The 17,089-nt window shown below is 41.0% G+C and overlaps 1 protein-coding gene across 2 annotated transcripts in view; it reads left to right on the plus strand.

The window, feature by feature from the left end:
- The first annotated feature begins 5,231 nt into the window (after positions 1 to 5,231).
- The window catches only part of LOC311072839 (general transcription factor II-I repeat domain-containing protein 2A-like), a 30,451-nt gene continuing 18,593 nt past the window's right edge, over positions 5,232 to 17,089 (plus strand). Inside the window, exons 1-3 of one of the 2 annotated variants that reach the window (XM_084098142.1) lie at positions 5,232 to 6,226; positions 13,347 to 13,543; positions 13,650 to 14,422. The gene's annotated coding sequence lies outside the window, so the exon portion shown is untranslated. The remainder of the gene's footprint in view (positions 6,227 to 13,346; positions 13,544 to 13,649; positions 14,423 to 17,089) is intronic. The other variant, XM_084098141.1, reaches the window with a different exon arrangement.

Genomic DNA, 17,089 nt, shown 5'->3' on the forward strand with positions numbered 1-17,089 from the left:
GGATCATAGTGAGCTAACCACTTACTTGACAACAGGTACTGTTTACAGGCGTTGAAAGCTTAAACACACTGCAAAGACCATTGCCAATTTACATTGGCCTGCAACAGTCGGTGGAGTGGGTGCAACAGTGTGGAAAGATTTGCTACAAACTTCCCATAGTAGTTCAGAAGTCCGAGAAAGGGACGTAATTCTGAGACATTTGTTGGATCAGGGGCCTTCACGATCGCTTCCACCTTGCTCTCTGTTGGATGCACTCCTTTTTCATCAATCTTGAATCCCAAGTATTCCACAGACTTACAGAGGAATTCACATTTTGATTTCTTCACTCTTATTCCATGTTCCAAGCAGATTTTAGGGATGGAGATCGGTACTCCAACACATATTAAAATTTGGAACAATCCGTCTGTTAAAATTCAAGGTGCTAAATTAATGTGGAAAACTTGGATGAATGGATGTATTGAAACATTATCAGATATTATTAGTTCAAATGATATATCCTCATTTGATACACTGAAAGATAAATTTAAATTAAAAGATTCAGAGATATTTAAGTATATGCAGTTAAAAAACTGGGTCGCCGTAAAAACAGCGTTTGTGTGCGGGCGAACGAGTTGAACAACTGACTCATTGGCTGCGGAATACACTGCTGCAGTAGCCTTTTCTAAGGGGACTGTCAGAGCGGGTCGCTTTGATGGCGGTCCGGCCGCGGCGGGACTCGACCATCTTCTCCTCCTTAAGACTGCTAGGAGGACTTTGCGGGCTCAGGTTTCAACACGATCTTAGGCCGGGGTCCCCGGGGGGGAGGCGGCCTGTGACGGCTGGTTGAGCGCGATCTAGGGCGGCCGCCCTGTCGTCGCTGCGAAGAAGACGGAGGCTGAGACGAGCGCTGCGTAGAGCTTCGTGCAGGAGGCTGAGCTTGGGAGCGGCCTGCAGTCGAACTCGAGCGCCGTGGCAGGAAAAGTTTCATGGCCTGCATAGTTTTCTGTACCTCCGAAAACCGCTCGACAATCCCGCTTACCGCTGAGCCAAAGAGGCCGGTGGGGGAGAGCGGTGCGTTGAGGAACACGGCTCGCTCAGATTCGCCCATGTCGGCAAGCGTCAAGGTATTTGCCCGCCATCTGGCTGATGGCGGGCAAAGATGCGCTGCGACCGCCTCTTCCACTGGGGGGATCTGGCTATAGCCCTTCTCGGCGGCTCCGTCCACTTGGGAAAGAGTCGCGGAGACAGGAGAGCGGAGTCTCGCGGAGAATGGAGTGTTCCACGATTTAGAGAGCTCAGCGTGGAGCTCCGGCAAGAAGGGTGCTGACATAGAGGCAGGCGCTTGGCGGCGGCTAGGCAGAAAACACCCGTCGAGCCTGTTGGGCGCGGGCACCTTCGGTGGTGACCACTCGAGGCCCAGCTGGCTGATGGGCCTTGGTGAGGAGGCGAAGTAGTTCCGCGTCGACGCTGGACCGGGCCCGGCCGGACTCCTGGGTCGAAGAGGAGGTGGAGCGGAGACCGGCTTCTTCAGGCGCTGTCCTAAGCTTGCAGGTCGCTTGATTCAACGGCGGCGGCTTCTCTCAGAGTCCAGCGATGCGTAGAGCTTCGCTGAAGAGATGAAAATCAGGGAAACAGCCTCTGAGCCCTTCCTTATATACGCTAAGCCACGCTGTCACAGGTCGGGGTGGGCCAAGCCAGACTGCACCCACCCCTGAAACCCGGGAACCACCTCGAGGAACGTGTCAAGGACCAGACAGACAAGGAAGTAAAGGAATAACAGTTTTCTTTATTAAGTTAAAAACAGTGAATTGAAAAAGTCCTAATTAAAATCTTCTTTCTTGCCGCCAGAGGGAGTTCGGTGATCTTCTGGACCTTAGAGGGGGGAACAATCGTGGCGGGCCTGCGGCTCGTTGAAGGGGGATCAGGGGGAATACTCGCACCGTCTAGGTAGGTCACTGGGTAAGTACTCTTTTCAGGACTCAAGAAGAGGTCGTGGTTATACGGACCCCATTCGGGCTGGAACCAGGTAGGTATTCAGGAGCGGGGGTGAAGCGAGTCACTGATGCTGCTCCGGAGGTAGGTACTCAGGGGACGGTTGCCTCAGACTCGGACAGAACGCAGGTGGACAGGTGACGAGCGGGCCGGGCCAGGAGAGGAAACAGGTACGTATACCCCGGTAGGTGTCTCCTACGCCGGGCAAGAGTAGAGCGGGGTTTTTTTAGCCAGGGCGTAAGGAGACCTTTAGACAGCAGGAGGACACTTCAATCAAGGCACGTACTACGGCTATTCCCTGGAACGACACAGTTAGCTGACACCAACAGGTGAAGATACTCAGGTGGAATTACCCTTTTGGACGGGGGCGCCCCTTCGGCTGTACACTGCAACGATACAGCAGACTTTAACTATTAACAGTACATGAGGCGTTCAGATATAATACCTTCCTCTCCGAAAAGGGGCAAAGGCTTGCGGCGAGGGCATGTGGAGACCACCGGCAGGAAGAACACTTCGAGCGAGACGCTCTACTTCAGCTGCGCACTGTGACGATACAGCAAGGGTTTAACTGTTCAACAGTATACGAAGCGCTCAGCTGTAATACCTTCTCCCTTTCTGAACAGGGCAGAGGCTTTCGATAGGGGCGTGTGGAGACCACCAGGCGGGGAGGACACTTTGAACGAGACGCTCCACTTCAGCTGTACACTGTAACAATGTAGCAGAATTTAACTGTTCAACAGTATATGAAACATTCAGCTGAAATACCTTCTCTCTTTCTGAACAGGGCAGAGGCTTTCGATAGGGGCGTGTGGAGACCACCAGGCGGGGAGGACACTTTGAACGAGACACTCCACTTCGGCTGTACACTGTAACAATGTAGCAGGATTTAACTGTTCAACAGTATATGAAACATTCAGCTGAAATACCTTCTCTCTTTCTGGACAGAGCAGAGGCTTTCAATAGGAGCGTGTGGAGACCACCAGGCGGGGAGGACACTTTGAACGAGACGCTCCACTTCGGCTGTACACTGTAACAATGTAGCAGGATTTAACTGTTCAACAGTATATGAAACATTCAGCTGAAATACCTTCTCTCTTTCTGGACAGGGCAGAGGCTTCCAATTAGGACGTGTGGAGACCACCAGGCGGGGAGGACACTTTGAGCGAGACGCTCCACTTCGGCTGCACACTGTAACAATGTAGCAGGGTTTAACTGTTCAACGGTACATGAAACATTCAGCTGAAATACCTTCTTTCTTTCTGAACAGGGCAGAGGCTTCCAATTAGAACATATGGAGACCACCAGGCGGGGAGGACACTTTGAGCGAGACGCTCCACTTCGGCTGTACACTGTAACAATGTAGCAGGGTTTAACTGTTCAACGGTATATGAAACATTCAGCTGAAATACCTTCTTCCTTTCTAAACAGGGCAGAGGCTTCCAATTAGGACGTGTGGAGACCACCAGGCGGGGAGGACACTTTGAGCGAGACGCTCCTCTTCGGCTGTACACTGTAACAATGTAGCAGGGTTTAACTGTTCAACGGTATATGAAACATTCAGCTGAAATACCTTCTTTCTTTCTGAACAGGGCAAAGGCTTTCAATAGAGGCGTGTGGAGTCCACCAGGCGGAGAGGACACTTTAAGCGAAACGCTCCACTTTGGTTGTGCACTGTAACAATACAGCAAGGTTTAACTGTTCAACAGTATATGAAACATTCAACATTGACAAGCCGGGTTGTCTCGAAGTAGTAAGTTGGGCGCTTGATGTATCGGAAGCCCTTCCTTGGAGACAGCGGGTGAAAGACTGTAGGGGGAGAGTGCACAGCAGACTACTATTACTTCTCCACACAATAAACTTCACTCCATAACACAAACCTTGTGAATCGTCACTTCAGGCACTACATCTCCACTCGTACACCGTGCATTCGGGCCAGCACTCACCCACCGGTCTTTCTCCCACCGGATCAAATCTCGTCTTTTGCAAGGGCTCAACTTCTCTCCGGAGAAAGCAGAAGACGGATGCAGCTATTGTCACATTCGGCAAAGGGGAGGGCAAAAGTTGGAGACAGATCAACAATTCACTCGGTGTACTAATGCACTCGTGCCACACACTTTCCAAACTCTCAACACCACTTCAGTGTTAGTGCATATAAACAACGAATCCAATACTCATCACTTTACGTCCTTCCCACTGCTGACGATATTCCTTGGGTTTTCGCTGACAAATCCTTCACTCTCTTCTTTCTACTTCTCAGCTTCAATCTTTGCCCGCTCCACAGCCCAGCCTCAATAGAAAGACCAACCCGTCGACAAACACAGTATCTCACGGGAAGAGAACCACGCTCACAGTCTGCTTCCTCTCTGTTTTAAAGCCCCATCAAGATACGTGTCCCTCTCACAACGCTCCCTGTAATTACTCCACACCTGCTGTCAATCGGGCAATTGGCCTTGCTGCCATGGCAACAGATTCGCAGTGCAGAGAGACGGGTGTTCACTAGAGGTCTCTAGATAACACTGCATTCACAAGGACTTTAGTCCCGTTCTGATTTTTGTCACACCGTGACAACGCCCACACTGGCGAGCTATGCGAGGCTCAGTGGTAGGCTGTTGCAGTTGCCGTGCGGCAGCCAATGAGCATGCTAGACAGCTTGCTCTAGGTCTGCTGGCTGCTGCACTGCGTTGACAAGAAATACAAAATTAAGGATAATTTTTTGGCTTCATATCTCGAGAAAAGATGACTTTACCCGTAGCGTAAGCAACTTACGCAATACGAGAGAACCTCTTGTAAGAGACCTGTGATATAGTGAATGATGTTCCGGAAAAGATAAAGACCCTTTTGGAACAAAGTAAGAAAAAGAAAAAAAGTATAAGTGTTATGTATGTGTTATTATTATTACTTGTATCTCAATAATGTCGTAATAAATTGTAATCTGCTAAGTAAAATATATGAAGGCTGGGACAGAGCCAAAACTTCAATGCCAAAACAAAATGGAAGGAGTGCTTAAATCTAACATATAAAGCCACAACCAACGAAAATCTTAGATTGATTCAATATAAATTAATGACTAGAATTTATTATTGTAGGGACAAAATTCATAAGTTTGATGCATCCCCCCCCCCCCCCCCGACCTGCTTAAAATGTGGTAGTATGGGTAGTAGTGACTATCTCACTCATTCATTTTGGTACTGTGAAAAAATAAAGAAAACCTGGTTTGATATTGAGAGATGGCTCTCTAACATCTGTAAGCAGAAATTTGTATTTACACCAGAAGCCTGCTTACTCCAAAATGTAACAAAAATGAAATATCCTATGGGATGGCAATTAATATTTTCCTCATTAGTTTATAAGAAGCTGTTGTTACAAAATTGGAACAACACAGATACCCCAGGGTTGGATAAATGGAAAACCATAATGAAATATTACCTAAACATCGAGAAAACTCTGTCAGTGGACAAAAATAAACAAAAAAATAAACAAAAACAGTTCAACTCTGTGTGGAAACCAATATTTGACGCTCTGTAATTAGCCCAACGCTAGCTCTGCTTAACTCATTTTATATTTTATTTTATTTGTTTGTAAATCTAACATGGTAATGTTAAATTATTTCCTTTTTTTTTTTCTCTCAACAGTTCACTCAAGGAGCACCACCAGTGTAATTTGTGTGTGTGTGTGCGTGGGCGTGGGCGTGTGAATGAGACATCATTATTATTATTATTATTATTACTTTGGTTGATTAGGTTTTTTTTTTTTTTTTTTTTTTTTGTTAGTGTGACTTGTCCTGTGTGTGTAACTTGTCCGGAATGTGTCTAAATAGTTTGTCTTGTTTGCCTTGTCTACTGTCCCTTGTCTTGTGTGTAAAAAAAAAGAAAAGAAAAAAGTGTGCTGTATGTATAAAGTGAAGGGGAATGTGCATTGTGGTTTTTTTTCTTCTTTTTTTTCTCCCCTATTGCACAGAGGATATTGTTTAGTACTGGTTAATACTTGGGTGGACTTGGATGGAAAACCAGGTTGACCAAGTTGTTTGTTGCCCTACCTCTCTGTTTTTCTTTGTACTTGCATAATAAAATTAAAAAAAGGAACTTGCTGCCATACAGATACTTGTGAAACTTTTTCACACCAAAGACTATGCTTAGGGCCCTCTTTCTCAATCTGTGGAGTCAGAGTCCTTGATGCAAATGCAATGGGGTGTTCTTCCCCTGAAGGTAGCACATGTGAGATAACTGCGCCAACGCCATAGGGAGAGGCGTCACAGGTGAGTCTTAGTGGCTTTTTGGGATCATAGTGAGCTAACCACTTACTTGACAACAGGTACTGTTTACAGGCGTTGAAAGCTTAAACACACTGCAAAGACCATTGCCAATTTACATTGGCCTGCAACAGTCGGTGGAGTGGGTGCAACAGTGTGGAAAGATTTGCTACAAACTTCCCATAGTAGTTCAGAAGTCGTAAGGGACGTAATTCTGAGACATTTGTTGGATCAGGGGCCTTCACGATCGCTTCCACCTTGCTCTCTGTTGGATGCACTCCTTTTTCATCAATCTTGAATCCCAAGTATTCCACAGACTTACAGAGGAATTCACATTTTGATTTCTTCACTCTTATTCCATGTTGTTGTAGTCGTGACAGCACTTTGTCCAGTACTTCCAGATGTTCCTCGGGAGATGGCGCAGAGACCAGAATATCATCCATAAAACACACTACATTTTGATGTCCCTGTAGGATTTGACCATTGTGTGTTAAAAAATTGCAGGTGCTGTGGAAATTCCATAGGCCAGACGATGGTACTTAAACAGGCCTTTGTGCGCGTTTATGGTAAGGTACTGCTCGGATTCAGCATCCGACTCCAGCTGCTGATATGCAAAAGACAGATCAATCTTACTGAAAACTTTTCCCCCAGCCAATGTGGCAAAAAGATCCTCCACGTTAGGTAGCGGATATTCCTCTGCAAGAATACATTTGTTCACTGTGACTTTATAATCGCCACACAACCTAACTGTCTTGTCTTTCTTTGGCACAACCACAGTGGAAGTTCCTTTTCTACTGCTTCTTTAAGAGCATATGGAACAGGCCTTGGTTTGTGATAGATAGGTTGAGATCCTTCTTGCACTCTCGCCTTTGCATTAAAGTCACTCATTTTGCACGTCCCAGCAATGGTGGTTTGTGTCCTTTGACCACAATCAATGGAAGTGAACACTGTTGCCCCTCATATGTGACTGGAACCTTGATCTCCCCAAAATACAGGGATTTTGTCTCCAGTGTACGAGGCAAGATGAATGGAAGTTGGGCTCAATAAACAGTCCTTAATTTTTTCAGTATAGATGTGTTCTGGAATCAAAGACAAAGAGGCTCCTGTGTCTAGTTGCATGCTAACTGTTACAAACAGATCTGTCCCTAGCTTTTGCCAGGGCCTCTCAGGAAGATCTGATGGGATTATGAATTTCTCCCTTCGCACTGATTCGTTGAGCTTTGTTAAGTCAACACAAATGCGTGGATCACCTGACTTTTTAGGCACCACGACAATGCCTGCACACCACTCTGTGGGTTCTTCCACCCTGCTTATGACCCCCATCCGCTCCATGCGTTGTAGTTCATTTTTTACTTTTGGCATGAGTGGAAGAGCGATGCGTCATGGAGTTTTGAGGGAAAATGGAACTGCTCCTGGGCTCAGTTCAATGGTGTATGGCCTCTGTAACAGTCCTAGCCCACTGCACAGCTTTGGATAGCGTTCCTGTAGTGTGTGAATGCTTACGCCATCAACATGTGTGACAAGACCCAGTTTGGTGATGGCGGGTCTACCTAGCAGTGGCGAATGAAGACTCTTAACAACATACACATCCTCCAATATGTGCTTGTCTCCTTTCAGAAACAGCATGTTTGAAACTCCAATCACGCTAAGTGGTGAACATCCAGGTCCAAGTAAAGGCTTGGTCACTCTCTGGACTGCTGGTTTGTTGCCCTCTTTAAATATCTTGTGGAACACATGGTCTGGCATAACAGTGACATCAGCGCCTGTGTCGATTTTGAACTGTACTTCACAGTCTTTTATTTTAATATCGATCAACCAGGGGCCACCCTCTGCAACCACAGTGCCTAAAAATATGCCAGGGTCTTGTTCTTGAATCTCATTCACCTTTCTGGATTAAGCAAGCACCTTTTGGTAATGTCCCCTCTTCCCACAAGCATGACAGAGTACAGTATTAGCAGGGCACTGTGCTTTCGAATGAAATGGGCTTTTTCCACACTTGTGACATCTTGACTGTGACTGTTTAAATTTGTATTTTGCTCCATGAGCACTTTTGACTCTCTGCCTGCTTTGAAATGGCTTGCTTTTACTTATGACTCTATCAACAGAGTCAGACGTATTGGCATTAATGCATTCACCACATAAGTTACTCTGCTGCTGCTTCACTGCCTCAGTCTGTCTCGCCATATCAATGGCCTTTTCCAGCATTAGATCTTTATCTAACTGCATTCGCTCTGACAGACGTATATCATTTAAACCAACGACTAACCTGTCTCTGATTAATTCGTCGTGCAGTGTCCCATATTTGCAGTGCTCATCCAAGGAATACAGTGCAGTCACAAAGGAGTCGACTGGTTCGTTTTCTCCTTGTTTTCTCATGTTGAAACGTGCTCTTTCATAAATTACGTTTTTCTTCACAACAAAGAACGCGTGAAAACCCTCCTTCACTGCGTCTTATCACTCACTGTTTACGTTCGTCAAATTCAACCCCTTCAAAATGTCGTCCCCTTCATCGCTCATACAGTACAGTACATGAGTGTATTTATTTGATTGGCTTGCGTGGAAGTATGGAGATTACTGGCCTGACAGCAACGTTCAAACCGTCGGATCCATCTTTCCCATTCGGTAGGTTTGGAGAAGTTAAATGGCTCAGGTGGCTGGATGCTGATCGTAGCACACGGGCTTGGCGCGGGCGTCTCTCTCTCCCCGGCAGCTGCATCACCTAGAGCGCATTGTCCTCCTGCCGCTTGTTCCATGACTTTGCAACTTCCAACTAATAAAACGTCACTTGCCCCCGAAACAAAACTTCCGCAAGCTTATTAGAGTATCCTACTCTGACACCATGTCGTATTCTCTTGTTTATTGCGTGAGTAAAAAGCACACACACTTCTGTGGCCTCTTCCAAGCCTCGCATTTATTGAACTCCTCCACAATGCCCCCTCCTGGGCAGAAACAGTACTCGGGCTCTAAACCATGTAACATTATGTTATGTAGTTATGTAGTACGCGTTATGTAGTTCCACTACATAGATTATCCCACAAAGACAGTGTGGGTTTAGTGTGTGTTCAGGGCAGTGCGCTTTGGCATTTTTTTGACATGGGACAATCTTGCGCAATAACTTCCTGTCTCAAGTGGCCAAGACCGTAAGTGTGGGTATTTGGAAAGGCCCCACGTAGACAAAACATTTTATTTACATTTACATTTATTCATTTAGCAGACGCTTTTATCCAATGCGACTTACAAATGAGAACAATAGAAGCAGTTAAACTAACAATAGGACAACAATATGCAAGTGCTATGACCCTTCCCAGTTTAATCTAACGCAGTATGTACTTTTTTTTTTTTAGAATAGAATAGAATAGAATAGAATAGAAGAGAATAGAAGAGACTGTGTAAGTATTAATGGATCAAGTGTTGCCGAAAAAGATGCGTCTTCAGCCGTTTCTTGAAAATGGCCACAGACTCAGCAGCTCTGGTTGAGTTAGGCAGATCATTCCACCAGCAGGGAACAGTCCAGGTAAAGGTCAGAGAAAGAGATTTTGTGCCTCTTTGAGATGATGCACCACAAGACGATGTTCACTTGCAGAGCGCAAATTTCTGAATGGCACGTAAGTCTGAAGTAATGAGTTTAGGTAACAGGGAGCAGAGCCAGGGGTTGTTCTGTAGGCAAACGTCAGTGACTTGAATTTGATGTGAGCGGCAACTGGCAACCAGTGCAGGTTTATGAGGAGAGGAGTGACGTGTGCTCTCTTCGGCTCGTTAAAGACCACTCTTGCTGCAGCATCTGGATCAGTTGCAGAGGTTTGACAGTACATGCTGGAAGACAAGTCAGGAGAGCATTATAATAGTCCAGTCTGGATAGAACAAGCGCTTGGACAAGGAGTTGTGTAGCCTGCTCTGATAAATGTATAAATGAATATACCCAGGACATAATTTGTATTACTCTTTTTTATTTTGTCTTTTGTATTGTATACCGTTTTATGCATGCCTTGTAATAAAACCAGTAGTTAATGTAACCCAGTCTGTACTCTTTTCATATTAAAATGACCCAGTTCTAATTTCTTAAACATTGTTGTACAGCACCTCCTCATAACCTACATTTATATTCCTGTTACATTAATCAAGGTTTATTGGGACACAAATCTGCCAGACCACTCTGATCGTGTAAAGAATCTTTTTTTTTTCACCCAACAGACAAAATAAATACAATTGAGTTCACAGCACTCAAATATTACCGAAACTTGAATGACTGAAACAGAACTCAAACTGAATGAGTTATAGAACATTTCTAGATCCCAGAATGCTAATTGTGTAATTAAGTGATTGATTAAGTGATGATTGAGCATTAGTGATGAGCACCTGCTGTTAACAAGCAGAATCACTGAAGGAAAGAGAAACACAAGAACTACAACTGACTTCAGCCACAGCAAAATCAACTGGAGATAAAAGAAGACATTAAATATCTCAAGATCTCAGCAGAGGAGGACTAAACAACTCCACAAACAGCATTACAAGCTTCACTTATTACTAACCAGTTTGACTTTATTACTGCCATTCGCCTACAGAAGTTCTTATTAGAATTAGCAAAGGTTTAGAAGTTGATGATTTGAGTTTCATTTAAGGTCACCATGATGGAGATCAGCGTTTACTTTAGTTGGGCTCTTGACCCTTGACTTTTGCACTTAAGATTTTCTTTGACTGCTATAATTGAGTGTTTATAAAACATATTTGTTATGGCACAAAAGGCAAGGAAAAGTCTGATCGGGTGTTGATGGTGAAGGACTGATGATGACAATCATCATTTCGTGACTTGATTCACTGATTTCATTCAGAGTCTGATCTCTGATTAAAAGGGCAACATATTAGTTTCACTCAAAACTGTGATTCTTCAGCATAAGAGCTAGCCATGTTGAGACATCAGATAAAATGAAGGATTTTACAAATAGTTGTGCACAAAAAGTTTCACAGAAAAAGTATTGCATTACTAAGACTCACACAGACATCAAGAATCAGCATATGAATCTCAACAATGGTGACAATTAAAAAATGATTCATGCTGCAATGCATGCTGGGTACTAGCATAATACAAAACTTATCCATGGCTCCCAGCATGCATTGCGGCATAAATCATTTTTTAATGGTCACCATTGTTGAGATTCATATGCTGATTCTTGATTACTGTGTAAGTCAACATAATACCATAGAGGTTTTTAAAATCTGATTGTCACAACAATGGGTCTTACAGCAGAATCAGTTCTATTATAATGAATAATACAAGTAATACATCACCTGTCTAATCAGAGATTAGGCTCTGGAAAAGATCAGAGAATCAAGTCACTAAATGATGATTTTTATTATCTTAACACAACCACATGCTCATATTTTCTTTTGGCGTATGTGCCATAACAAATGTGTTTTATAAAGTCAAGTCAAGTCATCTTCATTTATATAGCGCTTTTAACAATGTAGATTGTTTCAAAGCAGCTTTACAGAGATTAGCATATAATTTAAGGTAACAGAGGTTGTTTTGGCTTTATAGCAGAGTTACGTTTTTTTCCATCTAAAGTTAGTTTTGATTGATTTGCTTCCGTCGCAACGATCATTAGTTCTTAAATTAGGGGCCGCTAAGACGACACCATTCCCTCTACACAGACTTTAAACGCGAACCTGTGAGAAACGCTGATGGCGTTCACATGCGCATTTAGAATGGGTTCTATAGTTATGTGTGTTTGAATATATGTGCGCAGGTTTGGAATTCCCTACAAGCCAAGCCTAAACAAAGTACTTGTCTTTCCTTATAAATTTTGATAAAGAATTGTATTTTATTTTGTTGCTTTGGGGTAGGAACGCGAAACGAATTTTCCCGACAACGCCTTATCTGTAGAGTGGTAGAGGGATCCTCCATAGGGAGAGACTAGTTGGCACTTCAGCACTGCGTTGTCATCGGGTCCAGGTGAAGGTCCTTCGTCAGATCTGGATACGGCCTGGATCCGGCAGGCTGCAGGAAAACCTCGGGATAAACACAGACACTAAAATTAGCGTAGATGCCATTCTTCTCATGATGTAACGAGTACATCAGGATTTATGGGAAGTGTTCCCGGTTCCGGCTGACCTAATCTATGCAGCCTAACATTAAATTATAGAAGTCTATAATGTATTACGTGAATGCTAGGTCAAAGAGATGTGTCTTTAATCTGGCTTTGAACTGACAGAGTGTGTCTGCTTCCCGGACAATGGACTCAGTTACACTCAGTTACAGCAGCCAGAGGAAAAACTGGTGTTATAAAGTCAAGGGTCAAGAGCCCAACTAAAGCAAACACGGATCACTATCATGGTGTCTTTAAATGAAACTCAATAAATCATTATCATCTAACCCTCTGTTCATTCTCAATAACAACTTCTGTAGACGCAAGACAAAAGTCAAACTGTTTAGTAATAAGTGAAGCTGGTAATGCTGTTTGTGTAGTGGTTTAATCCTCCTCTGCTGATATCTTTAGAGATTTAAACATCTTTTATCTTGAGTTGATTTCATCTAAGGCTGTGGCTGGAAGTCAGTTGTAGTTCTTGTGTTTCTCTTTCCTTCATTGATTCTGCTCGTTAACAGCAGGTGTTAATCACTAATGCTCAATAATCACTTAATTAATCACTTAATTTATTGACTGCAATGTATATCTACTTTTAGTGAACTCAACTGAAATAAGTTCAGAGTACTCATAACTATTGTTTTTATAAACTTAATTGAATTGAGGCAATCGGTTTCCTCAAATGAAATGAGTTAGCTTAACTTGTTGGGTTTTACAGTGAATTAAGGCAATCGGTGTCCTCAAATGTAATAAGTTAGCTTAACTTATTGAATTTGACTTTGTATTATTGTTTTAGTGGACTCGATTAAAATAAGTTCAGAGTACTCATAACTATTGTTTTTTATAAACTTAATTTAATTAAGGCAATCAGTTTCCTCAAATGAAATGAGTTAGCTTAACTTGTTGGGTTTTACAGTGTGTGTAAAGTCCCTGTTTACTGTATGTGATTATAGTACTATACTGATGTGCATCATTGCGTGTGATTGTATGCATATATTGCTCTGCATGTCTTTCACTCATATCTCAACACTTTCCTGCCCTGTTAGAGATGCAGATGGGTGGAACCGTTATAGAGAACAAGGAAGCAGAAGTGAGAGAGACAGATTGAGGATATGCATATGTTTGTTAATCACTGTTATCTGACACGACTGTTTCTTTGAATATCCTTGAGACTGAAGTCAATCTGGAATTAGAGCTGCCATCATCATCATCATCATCATCATCACTCTCTGTCTGATCTCAGGTCAGTTCTTTACTGGTCTGTCCAGGTCAAATAACTTATTGTTACATTTTATGATCCAGCTTGATCATATTTAATAACCCAGCACAAATGACCTTGTGTTTGGCAGGTCTGGTACTTCGTTTCAAAGTGACTGGATGCTGAGTTTCAATGTTCAAGCGCATGAACCCGAACCAGAAAAAGTCTAATGATTAGAGAATGCCATTCTTGTTTTTTAAAGATATTTAACACTTTAGAATAATGGTCCGTCATTAATAAGTAAATTAACTATTAACTAATATAGAAACAAGCTTAACTAATCAGTAAGTAATATCAAATTTAGGAGACAATTCCCTATTAGGTAATCAATAATTACTGAATGAGATTAGCCTCATTAAGAACTAATAGGTGATTATGACAAATTATAAAGAATTACTAATTAATTACTAATCACAATTTTAACGTGTGTAGCAACTCATAATGTAATAACTGCACACACTGTTAGACCTAACCGGGTTTTTTTACAGTAAAATACTGGCAACACTGTTGCCAGTAAAATACTGTTAATTGTACAGTTCTTTACTGTAATCTAGTTTGTTTCTGTAAAAATGCACTAAATTTATAGTTAACTAATTACACTTGCAGAAACCGACTGCCTTAAATTGACCAACTGTCATTTAAATGTATTAACTTAAATTTATAATGCATTAATAATGTGAGCAAAGTATTACTGTGAACTTCTTTCATTTGAGACCACTAAAAAACTATTGCACATAAAGAGATTTCCACTGGATCAGCAACTACACAGTCACTGCCTGTTAAATAAAGCAACATGCAGCAAATCATCAATGTTTGTAGATCTTCTCCTGGACTGAAGCACAGGCTCTACTCTTCTGCACAACGGTGACCCAAAAAATTAATTTTACAGTAAACTACTGGCAACAGTGTTGCCAGTATAAACCTGTTTTATAACTTACAGTTTATTACTGTTAAAATACATTTTGTGGGTGTGTCTTTTTTATCTTACACAGTTAACCCTTTCAACCCCACAGGAAAATCCACACTACGAGTAAAAAGTAACGATGCAGTGAGATAATTAAGGGAATATGTAAGTGATTGCAAGCAGAATCACTGAAGAAAAGAGAAACACAAGAACAGAAAATAGAGAAACACAATAACTACGACTGACTTCCAGCCATTACACATTATTACACTTATTATTAACCAGTATGACTTTATTTCTGTCATACAGAAGTTGTTATTGAGATGTTTAATTGAAAATGTTTGGTTTGAAGTTACCGTTATAGAGATCAGTGCTTGCTTTAGTTGGGATGCTGATGCTAAAACATTAGTTTTTTCCTTTGCTGCTTGAGCTGTGTTTTTGCAAGTCACACTTGTGCACACACACAGTTTATGAATGATTGCGGTTATAATGATTATGATGACAAAATCATCATATTGCCTGTTCATTCACTAAGGAATTCATTCTCACTTATTCAGAGTTTAATCCTCAATCAAAAGTGTTACATTACCACCACTGTGAAAACGCAGCAATAAGATACAATGACTCTTTTTTTTTAAACACATGATGCATAACCAGAGAAACAGACCTACACTGTGTTTTAGAAACACCGAGATATCACAATTTAGCACATGAATCTCAACAATGGTGGCAATATTTCTTTTTTATTATTATTATTATTCATGCAGCAGTGCATGCTGGGAGTTTTATATTATCCTGGAACCCAGCATGCATTGCGACATGAAACTTTTCACCATTGTTGAGATTCATATGCTGATTGTTGATGTCTGTGTGTGTCTGAGCCAAGCAGGAATAAAATAAAATTGAATGCACTATATGATTACAATATTCTTCAGAAGACTTGATTACAGAAATATTGATTTCATTTTGTAGATTCACAGATATATGCTAAATATGAGATAACTATAATTTCAATGATTATATACAGGAAAAATCTGAAAATCAGGCATGTCCAGGATGATTGTGACATCATCGCAAAAAAATAAAAATCATCTTCCTCTTGACTTTTTCTTGCCATAACAAATGTGTTTTATAAACTCACTGTTACAGCAGTCAGAGGGAGATGAATGGTAAGAAGTCCAGGGACAAGAGACCAACTAAAGCAAATACTGATCTCCATCATGGTGACAACAAACTTTATTAATAACTAAATCTCTGTTAATTCTCAACAAGAACTTTTGTACATGTATGAAAGAAATAATCGTAAACTGGTTTGTAAACTGGTTTCACACTCAGTGTGGCTGGAAGTCAGTTGTAGTTTTTGTGTTTCTCTTTTTTCTGTTCTTGTTTCTCTGTCCTTCAGTGATTCTGCTTATCATGTGTTCATCAGTGTCTCAATTCACTCACTTCTTTTCATTCAAGTGGACTATATTAGTGAACTAATGTAGGGAATAGTGAATGAGGGTATAGGGTGTGATTGGGAAAACAGCCTCTGAGTGTCGACTTTGAGCACTGTTAATTCACAGTATATTCCTGTAGGCTACTTTTATTTTCTACGGTATATTACTGTTTTAATGGAAAATGGTATAATATTGTCAGAATTTTACAGCAAGGGTTAACAGTGCATAATGTAATAAGTATTACGTTATTATTGTAATAAAATGCTCATAATGTAATAATTTTCTCAAAACTTAATAAAATCGTGAGCTCATAACGTAATAATAATTATTATATGATTTACAATTATAACAAATATTATAATTAATAACAATTATTATATTATTGTCATACTGTCATAATTGTAATAGGTTTTTTAAGCATAAAACATTGGTTTTCCCTTACAGTTTATTTTTAAAATCTAAGTCTTAAACTACCTACAAAATTCACCAGATTTAAATTACTTAAACTGAATTTTATTAGGCTTAGTGACAACGTTACAATGTTTACACGGTACAATTTCTGGTAAGCTATGTTTTTTTTTATTGCTTGACACAAATTTCACGATTTCAATTAAATTAAATTCTTGTGATTTTATTTAATTTGGATAAATATTAGGTACACATACAGCCTTATCAGCTGGTAGTATTATTTAAGGTTAAAAATAACTATTTTAATTTTTTAATTATATTAACAACTTTATTTAATGATATAAGTAAAAATATAATAAATATGTAATATAGTAGGGGAGAGCCGGGACAGTTGAAACACTTTTCAGATAAATGTCGTTTTCTAAGATAAGGTTACAGATAGATTTTTTATTTTTTTGTGATTAACAACTCACATATGTGTTCTCTTAGTATCATGTGTTATTCGGTATAAATATAGAATGATTTAAGTAAAATATGACTTTGAACGGGAGTTGTGCTTTGTTTCAATCGTCCCGCCTGTGCGGGACGGTTGAAACACAGGGGTGGGACGGATGAAACATAACAGTTTAAATGGCAACTATTCATTTAATGCTTATTTTTGTGAACAATACCTGACAAGTAACTTATGTACATATTGTTACAAACATATTTTGTAATTTATTTTAATTTAAAGGTTCATATTAACCATTTTTGTTCTGTCGCCCAATAAACAATAGGCGA

The sequence above is a fragment of the Abramis brama genome (genome assembly GCF_963993115.1).
Source record: "Abramis brama genome assembly, chromosome: 22".
NCBI lineage: Eukaryota > Metazoa > Chordata > Actinopteri > Cypriniformes > Leuciscidae > Abramis > Abramis brama.